The sequence below is a fragment of the Oncorhynchus mykiss genome, chromosome 2 (genome assembly GCF_057628025.1).
Source record: "Oncorhynchus mykiss isolate SJ-2025 chromosome 2, ASM5762802v1, whole genome shotgun sequence".
Classification (NCBI taxonomy): Eukaryota; Metazoa; Chordata; class Actinopteri; order Salmoniformes; family Salmonidae; genus Oncorhynchus; species Oncorhynchus mykiss.
Window position 1 is genome coordinate 63,304,441 of NC_143023.1, and position 8,590 is coordinate 63,313,030.

The 8,590-nt window shown below is 41.5% G+C and overlaps 1 long non-coding RNA gene across 1 annotated transcript; it reads right to left on the bottom strand.

Annotated features, from left to right (window-relative positions):
* Nucleotides 1–2,589: 2,589 nt before the first annotated feature.
* LOC149985182 (uncharacterized) lies at nt 2,590–6,146 on the bottom strand. Its single transcript, XR_016490388.1, has 4 exons — nt 5,937–6,146; nt 5,612–5,671; nt 4,588–4,679; nt 2,590–3,009 (listed from the first exon to the last, which is right to left on the bottom strand). It is a non-coding gene; the product is annotated as an uncharacterized LOC149985182 (long non-coding RNA).
* Between the last annotated feature and the right edge of the window lie 2,444 nt (nt 6,147–8,590).

Genomic DNA, 8,590 nt, shown 5'->3' on the forward strand with positions numbered 1-8,590 from the left:
GGGGGGGGGGGGGGGTTGAGAAATAGAGACAGTTTGGTATGGAAAGTCATCCCCCCTCCCCCAACATGTACTCTTAAAACCTGTTAGTGAACCCTTCCTGTGCCAATCCCGTTAGCGGGATCGATTTGACAACATCCAGTGAAATTGCAGAGCGCCAAATTCAAACTACAGAAATATCAATATTCAAGATAACCGAAAATATAAGTGTAGTACATCAAAATAAAGCTTAACTTCTTGTTAACCCAGCCGCAGTGTCAGATATCAAAAAGGCTTTACGGCTAAAGCAGACCATGCGATTATCTGAGGACAGCGCCCCGCATACAAACACATGAAAACCATTTTCAACCAGGCAGGTGGCGACACAAAAGTCAGAAATAATGATATAATAAATGCCTTACCTTTGCCTTACCCATCCTCGGATGGGGCCACAGGTTCTCCTGACCCCTCCTGTCTCAGCCTCCAGTATTTATGCTGCAGTAGTTTATGTGTCGGGGGGCTAGGGTCAGTTTGTTATATCTGGAGTACTTCTCCTGTCCTATTCGGTGTCCTGTGTGAATTTAAGTGTGCACTCTCTAATTCTCTCTTTCTCTCTTTCTTTCTTTCTCTCTCTCTGAGGACCTGAGCCCTAGGTCCATGCCTCAGGACTACCTGACATGATGACTCCTTGCTGTCCCCAGTCCACCTGGCCGTGCTGCTGCTCCAGTTTCAACTGTTCTGCCTTATTATTATTGGACCATGCTGATCACTTATGAACATTTGAACATCTTGGCCATGTTCTGTTATAATCTCCACCCGGCACAGCCAGAAGAGGACTGGCCACCCCTCATAGCCTGGTTCCTCTCTAGGTTTCTTCCTAGGTTTTGGCCTTTCTAGGGAGTGTTTCCTAGCCACCGTGCTTCTACACCTGCATTGCTTGCTGTTTGGGGTTTTAGGCTGGGTTTCTGTACAGCACTTTGAGATATCAGCTGATGTACGAAGGGCTATATAAATACATTTGATTTGATTTTGAAGATCTTCTTCTGTTGGCACTCCAAAATGTCCTAGAAACATCACAAATGGTCCTTTTGTTTCATAATGTCCTTATTTATAGCCCCAAAATGTCAATTTATTTGGCACGTTTGATTCAGAAATACACCGGTTCCAACTCGCCCAACATGACTACAAAGTATCTAATATGTTACCTGTAAACTTGGTCCAAACATTTCAAACAACGTTCCTAATCCAACCTAACGTAAATAATTGCTAAAAATGTAAAACGGGATAAACTGTTTCCAATACCGGATAAAAACAACGTGAAGCGTGTTCCAGTTCACGCGCACCAAACAGTATAATCCATCTGGAGTGACACTTCCAAAGAACAGCCGTACTTCTTCATTTCTCAAAAGAAAAACATCAACCAATTTCTAAAGACTGTTGACATCTAGTGGAAGCCATAGGAACTGCAACCAGGTTCCTATTAAATAGGGCTTTCAATAGAAATACATGGGAAATACTATGACCTCAATTTCTTTTTTCCCTGGATCGTTTGTCCTCGGGTTTTCACCTGCCAAATCAGTTCTGTTATACTCACAGACATTCTTTTAACAGTTTTAGAACCTTTAGAATGTTTTCTATCCAAATCTATATGTGTATCCTAGCTCCTGGGCCTGAGTAACAGGCAGTTTACATTGGGCATGCTTTTCATCCGGACGTGAAAATACAGCCCCCTATCCCTAAGAAGTTTTAAGGAGCCTAATGATTCCGTTACTCCTTAAGGTCCATGGACCTTATGTTATTTTCAGAGGTAGACTGGCTCTGGCAGCCAAAACAGCCAAATACTCCATTTTCAATTGTGACACGGTTCTAGAAACATAAATCCCTTTACTTTCATATCACAGCAAAATTATTTCACAAATGCAAAATACATACCTACTCTACACTGTTTTTAACCGGCTTTATCACAGTTGCAGCCAACGGTGATTTTCAGTGACAACACATTTCTTGCAGCCTTCCATCACACACAGATGTTCGGAGCATGCTAGATAGCTAGGTAGTCCCTCTGTCGTTTGTCTGTCTTCTGTAAACACGCTCTGTAACAGTAACTCTAACCCTATAAAAAGGGTTTATCAACTTAACTTTTTTGTTTGTTATCGCTGATATGAAAGATAAGGTCCTTAAGCTTCCAAAACTGTACCGCAAGCGATGTGTGTTAATGTTCAGACTGAATGTCAGGGCTCTTATCAAAACTCCCCTGTAGAGAAGACGCTTTCGTTCAATGACTCTTATGTGTAATGTAATGGAACTGAAAGTCATGATCAAGGACTAGGAAAGTCATAGGCTGTCTCAGTCTGCCTCGCAAGATGGTCTGGAGTATTAATAATACACACGTGTTATTCAAAGGCTTTCACATTCTTAGGATATCCGGGCAGCGAACTTATACAAACAATAGCATTACTTGTTGAGTTAGACAAACATAATTTAATTTACAACTTTATTCTTACAAATGTAGGGGTTGATCACTTCAGAGCTAATGCAAAGTAGCAGTTACTGAAATTCTCACTCGAGGATAAAGTGATAAACAGATATTAAGCACGGGAAACATACAAGACATGAAATGAGCTATTATTTTATTCACATCAACTGACACTCTTGCGATTTCCATATTAACAGAGTTGATTGGAATTTGTTTTGATACATCTAATTTAAACTAACAGTAGACAGTTAAAACATATCTTATTTTCATCCATAAAAGTATTAATATTTGATCAGTACTTTAGATCTAGAGGGCCACTGTACAACCAGAATAGTATTGTCTGCACTAAAGTGCCTGTGAGAGGAAGCTACTAGACTATTGAGAAGCAGCCACAGTGTGTGTCATCAATATGAGGAGGTGTTGAAGGTGCCCGCCTCCAGGGGTCGGTGGGAGGCAAAGGGGGAGAAGTCCTCGCGGGCATACATGATGACGTTGCTCAGATTTCGCAGTAAGAGGAACTGCACGAAGTCGGCCATCATGACACCGAGATCCGGGAGCTGATGATGAGTCATATTAGTCTTGGAGTGACTACACCTGTGTGTTGTAGCTAGCTAACTAGCTAGCCAATGTGTGTCTGTGAGATGTCTCATATTGTACACCATGCTGCCACAGTAGGAATACAGACAGTACACAACAACTGCCCATGAATGTGTAATAGCGCTTTCTTCATTCTCTCACAGACGATACCTCTTGGATACAAAGAAGTTGATGACTCAAGAGGAGATGTGAAAGGTCCCATAACAACAAACTCCCCTTGCATCAAAGTGACTCTGAACACCTCATATGCAAGTATTCCCTTTGTTGAACTGTAGTATTTATTATAAGCATTAGTAGTATATTTTATATAACTGTTCCTGCATACTGCTGTGTAAACGTACATCGGGCTCCAGAGCAAATAAACATAGTCTTGAATACAAGTGATGTCTACTTATTTGCTATATTGACAGACTAATCTACCGTTTTATCAAAACATGTTTACTCGCTAACAAATCAGTTTAAATTATATACCAACTCGCTGCATAATTTGTTTTAGCAGTACGACTGAAGCTAGTTTATCCAAATACATTTGATGAATATCACAATGAAATGATCAAGAAGTTGAAGTCAACACTTTGTTGGTTTCTGATGCAGCTGGAATCATTTAGCCACTTGTCAGTACACGTGTAAAAAAAAATGATATAAAAGCCTTTTATATACATATGTACAACAGCTAGCAATATTTATACCACAATGCAGTTGTGAGCATACTAGACGTTCTGTACTATACTCAGTGCTGATATTAGCATGTACATCTTGGTGGGGCAAATAAATATATAAATGGGATGCATGCCAGCAGAGCCACTACACTACACAACACTAAACAATACATTAAATGCACTATAACGGTGACAAACAATGCCCTCAAACTGTTAGGGCCTACATAAAGCTGTCCCAACAGCAGTCCCAACATCGTACCACTGCTACACCTGGCTATCAGCGGAGCCTTGTCTGGCAGCGAAACAGTTAATTCAGCCTCATTTACTGCCTTTAAAAAAAACATAACTGATATGGCTGGCCTGCTTAAACAAATGTGGTTTCTAATGACAATTGAGATGTACAAACTATGGCATAAGGGGACGAAAAGCGGATAAGAGGCAATCCGTAATTTCGATTAAGACATTCATGAGCGTGCTAGGACGGACGTTGTCAAAATAACTATTTGTTTACCACTTTTGAAATGTACAGTGACAGAATTCAGAACATGGGTCATTCTTACAGGGTTCTCCCTGTACACCAAGACAGAACCGTAGGATAAATAAAGTGGGCATATAAGCAGACAATGAAAGCTCTTACAATATTCGATGATTACATTTCTCTAAAACAGGTTATAGGCTACATGTGCACCACCAAGTCAGAACAGTAGGCGAAATTAAGAGTAAGGGTAAATAGACCAAATTATTAGGGTGAGGCACATGGACTACTAACATCTTACTACACAACATACACTTAGTGTTACTTTTTTAGCTACAGTATACATATCTCTCTGGCATATCACATAATTTATGCAACAGCACGCAATACATTTTTGGACTCACCTTGTTGTGCTGTGCTCACTTAGACAGGAGGTCCTTTGTGGGCAAATTTTGTATTCTCTGGATTTGTAGTGCTTTCAAAACAATTGGGAAATCTGAAGAAAAAAACAAGGTTGAATCATGATGATGTCATTGATCTTCAGGTCGTAGCTCTAGAAAGAGACTGCAAACAAAAGTGTACAGTAGCCAGGTATGTGTTTTGTTACACGCAGTCTATAATAGGGCATTGAGATGTTAGCAAAGATGTGAAAAAGTTTGAGGGGGGGCTTGACTTGTAGACAGTCTCGTCGTTTGTTGTTGAGTATGCACGCCTACAGTTGTGCTGTTAAGCAGACAAGCACTGCCAACAATAGAGTAAATAGGCTAGGAGAGTATACTAACAGACCCTCTCCCCCATGCCAAAGAACTGACTGCAAGGGTCTGAAAAGTTTGAGGAGTGCATTGGTGATTTTGTTTCCTCAAGAGAGTATTGTGCTTTCATAAATGCCTTTGGCTCTCCTGGCTTGTTTCAAAGTCAGATGATGTTGAGCTTGAGCTTATTCCAGGCTGAAAGCTTTCATCCAAATGGTCTCAGGCGCTGTACTACTAAAGCTGGGGTCAAAGTCATCGTCATCAGGATTAGTATGTAGGGCACCCAGTAGTCAGTGATTAGCCAAAATTGTACTACTTTACCCCCATCAATATACACTCAAACAACATCCTATATCCACCACCCCCTCATGTCAATAGATAATCCATACTAACCTTCACACACAATACCCACCCCAGTCAGTCACCCACACCATCCCCTCCTTACTATTTCCTCCTTTTCTCCAAATTAGACTTCAAACCATGCATGAACAACCAACTAAGACTCTATAATAAAGAGAAAACTACAATAGAAGTTGTAGCCTACTTGTAAACACACCAGCTATTACAAAAAGATCGTATAGACCATGTTTATGCCTGGCTCCAGTATATTCATTGCTCATCATGGAGTCATGGAAAGATTTAGTCGATTTTAGTATGATTTTAGAAGGCGACTTACACTAGGTCCTGGTGCTGCGCTTGATGTTGATGCATCTGCAGATGTTGATGGGATTGGAATCTAAATAGAACACTGTCACGTTAGCCTCTGCGGTAGTTAGTTAGCCAGATAGCTAACGGTTAGCTAACGTAACCTAACGAAGCTAACGTTAGCTTACAAAGTTAAAAATCACATTGCCAGAGAGCAGCTGCCTAATTACATTGATATGCATTGGAATGTTTAGCCAGTGTATTATTAAAGCTAGCTAGCTAGAGTTTGGTTGAGATACACAAATGCAGTTTGCTAGCTAGCTAGTTAGTTAGCTAGGTAAAGTTAGCTACATTACCTCAGCTTGACTTTTTTTCTGCTGCACGGATGTTGGCTGATCGGATAGCTCCCTCTTTGAAGTGAAGGGAAAATCAATAGAATGGCATCTCTTTCCAATGTTCGACGACATGCCAACCCCATCAGTTGAAAACCTCAGTTCCAATCTGAAATCCTCTGGCTGAAAGTGCTGGCTACGAACACAGACATTTAGATATTTCTCCCACCTCCACGGGTGGGGTGGGGTGGGGGGGGTCCTCCACATTCTGAATACTGGATATTATGGTTTGCTTACAACCAGGCAATGTACAGTAGTTGGCCCGTTTCTGCAGGTGAGAAGCAGAAACGCAGGTATTTGAGTGTAGTGAGGAAATTCTAACTTTTTATGACACATGATATGTTAATAACATATTCATGGACATACGAACAGTCTTCATAGCAAATGCTATCTGGCTGGGGGATACTCCTTTCTCATATCAAGTCTCACTTTGTGACCCATTCCACACATCTGTTGTTTGTCATGTAGACTACGAGGGTGTATCTTTGCTATAAAACATCTTTATATTCTTTGTGTCAGGGCCCTCAACCCAATAGTCAAGAGTGTTGATCATTATTATTATACATTATTGCAGAGATCTCACTCTATTCACTTAGTGTGCATGTAGTGACCTTGCTCCCTTATTAATAAGTGAATAAAGATGTTTGATTAAGTATAACTCTGACTTATGTGATAAGCTTATCTCTCCTCATTTGATAATACAGAAATAACCCCCACAGTCCTCCACTGAGTCCACCGTCCTCTCCACTCCAAACATATCCACTGTCTCCAGATTCATAGACAGGTAGGCTAACTACCAGTGATGGCTGTACCACAGAGAGTGTTGTTGATTGTTCTATGGCTGTGTACGTTCAGCAGCATGATCCCCGCAACTGGCCCTCTCCACAGTCACCGTGAACTCTCCCAGCTCTATGCTCCCCTTGGACACAAAGGTCTTCAAACACACTGCAGTGCTGTACCTCCGCGGTCCTTACACAGATCACACACACACACGCAATTCAAGTAGCTATCAAGCAAAAACATCATCACATGACTAGCTAGTAGCCAGGTAAATAGGCTGTGTATAAATGGTTAGCTAGCTATCTTTTTCACAGAAACACACGATAGCAAACAGCAAACCCACCGGTACAGTAACATTACAGTAGCGTTAGCTAGCTAGTTTATAGGCTATGCTATCTTTTTTACAGAGACACAATATATTTTTTCACAGAGACACACAAAGCCTAACTAACAATGGCTAAATAGCAAGTAGCAAGTCATGTTAGCGGTAGCTAGCTGGCTAGCTACAAATGCTAGCTAGAGAATGTAGTTGACTTCTACTGAACATAAATATAAAAGCAACATGCAACAATTTCAAAGATTTTACTGAGTTACAGTTCATATAGGGAAATCAGTCAATTGAAATAGATTCAAAAGGCCTAATCTATGGATTTAACATGACTGGAATACAGACATGCATCTGTTGGTCACAGACACCATAAAAAAAGATAGGCACATGGATCAGAAAACCAGTCAGTATCTGATGTTCCCAACATTTTCTACATGCAGTGCGACACATCTCCTTCATATATAGTTGATCAGGCTGTTTGTTGATTGTGGCCTGTGGAATGTTATCCCACTCCTCTTCAATGGCTGTGCGAAGCTGCTGGAGATACATGTTGACCCAGAGCATCCCAAACATGCTCAATGGGTGACATGTATGGTGAATAAAGCAGGCCATGGAAGAACTGGGACGTTTTCATCTTCCAGGAATTGTGTACAGATCCTTGCAACATGGGGCTGTGCATTATCATGCTAAAACAAGAGGGGATTGTGGCCAGTGAATGGCTCAACAATGGACGTCAGGATCTTGTCACGGTATCTCTGTGCATCTCTAATGCCAACTGCACCACCAGGAGTTCGTTCCATCAACATCGTTCCTTTCTGCAGGAGACAGTTTTTGAGAGTAGTATGCACATGGATACAATTTCTGTGACTTACTTTGACGTTGTGACAGGACGGCCCCCACGCCCACTTCTGAGGTGTCCACCTCCACCACGAAAAGCATCGTAGGATCTGGGTGTTTCAGCAATGGGCGTAGGCGGAAGGCCTTATCGGCAGCAGGACTCCGCACCAACTCATGGAGACCACCTTTGAGGAGAGAGGTGAGGTGAGAGGCGATGGAGCTGAAGTTCCTAATGAAGCGGCGGTAGAAGTTGGCAAACCCCAAAAACCCTTTATGGTGGTTGGGACTGGCCATGGCCTAATTGCATCGACCTTCCTCTCCTCCATAACCACTCCCAGCTGGCTGATGCGATATCCCAAGGAGATGACAGCCTGATGGAGCTGGCACTTCTCCGCTTTGACGTACAGATGGGTTATCCAGGGGGCGTAACAGGTCTACCCGGACATTTGCGATGTGCTCCTCCAAGGTGGCCAAGTAGATCAGGATGTCGTTGATATACAGTACCAGTCAAAAGTTTGGACACACCTGCTCATTCAAAGGTTTTTCTTTATTTTTTACTATTTTCTACATTGTAGAATAATAGTGAAGACTTCAAAAATATGAAATAACACATATTGAGTTAAAAGTAATAAACAAATCAAAATATATTTTATATTTGAGATTCTTCAAAGTA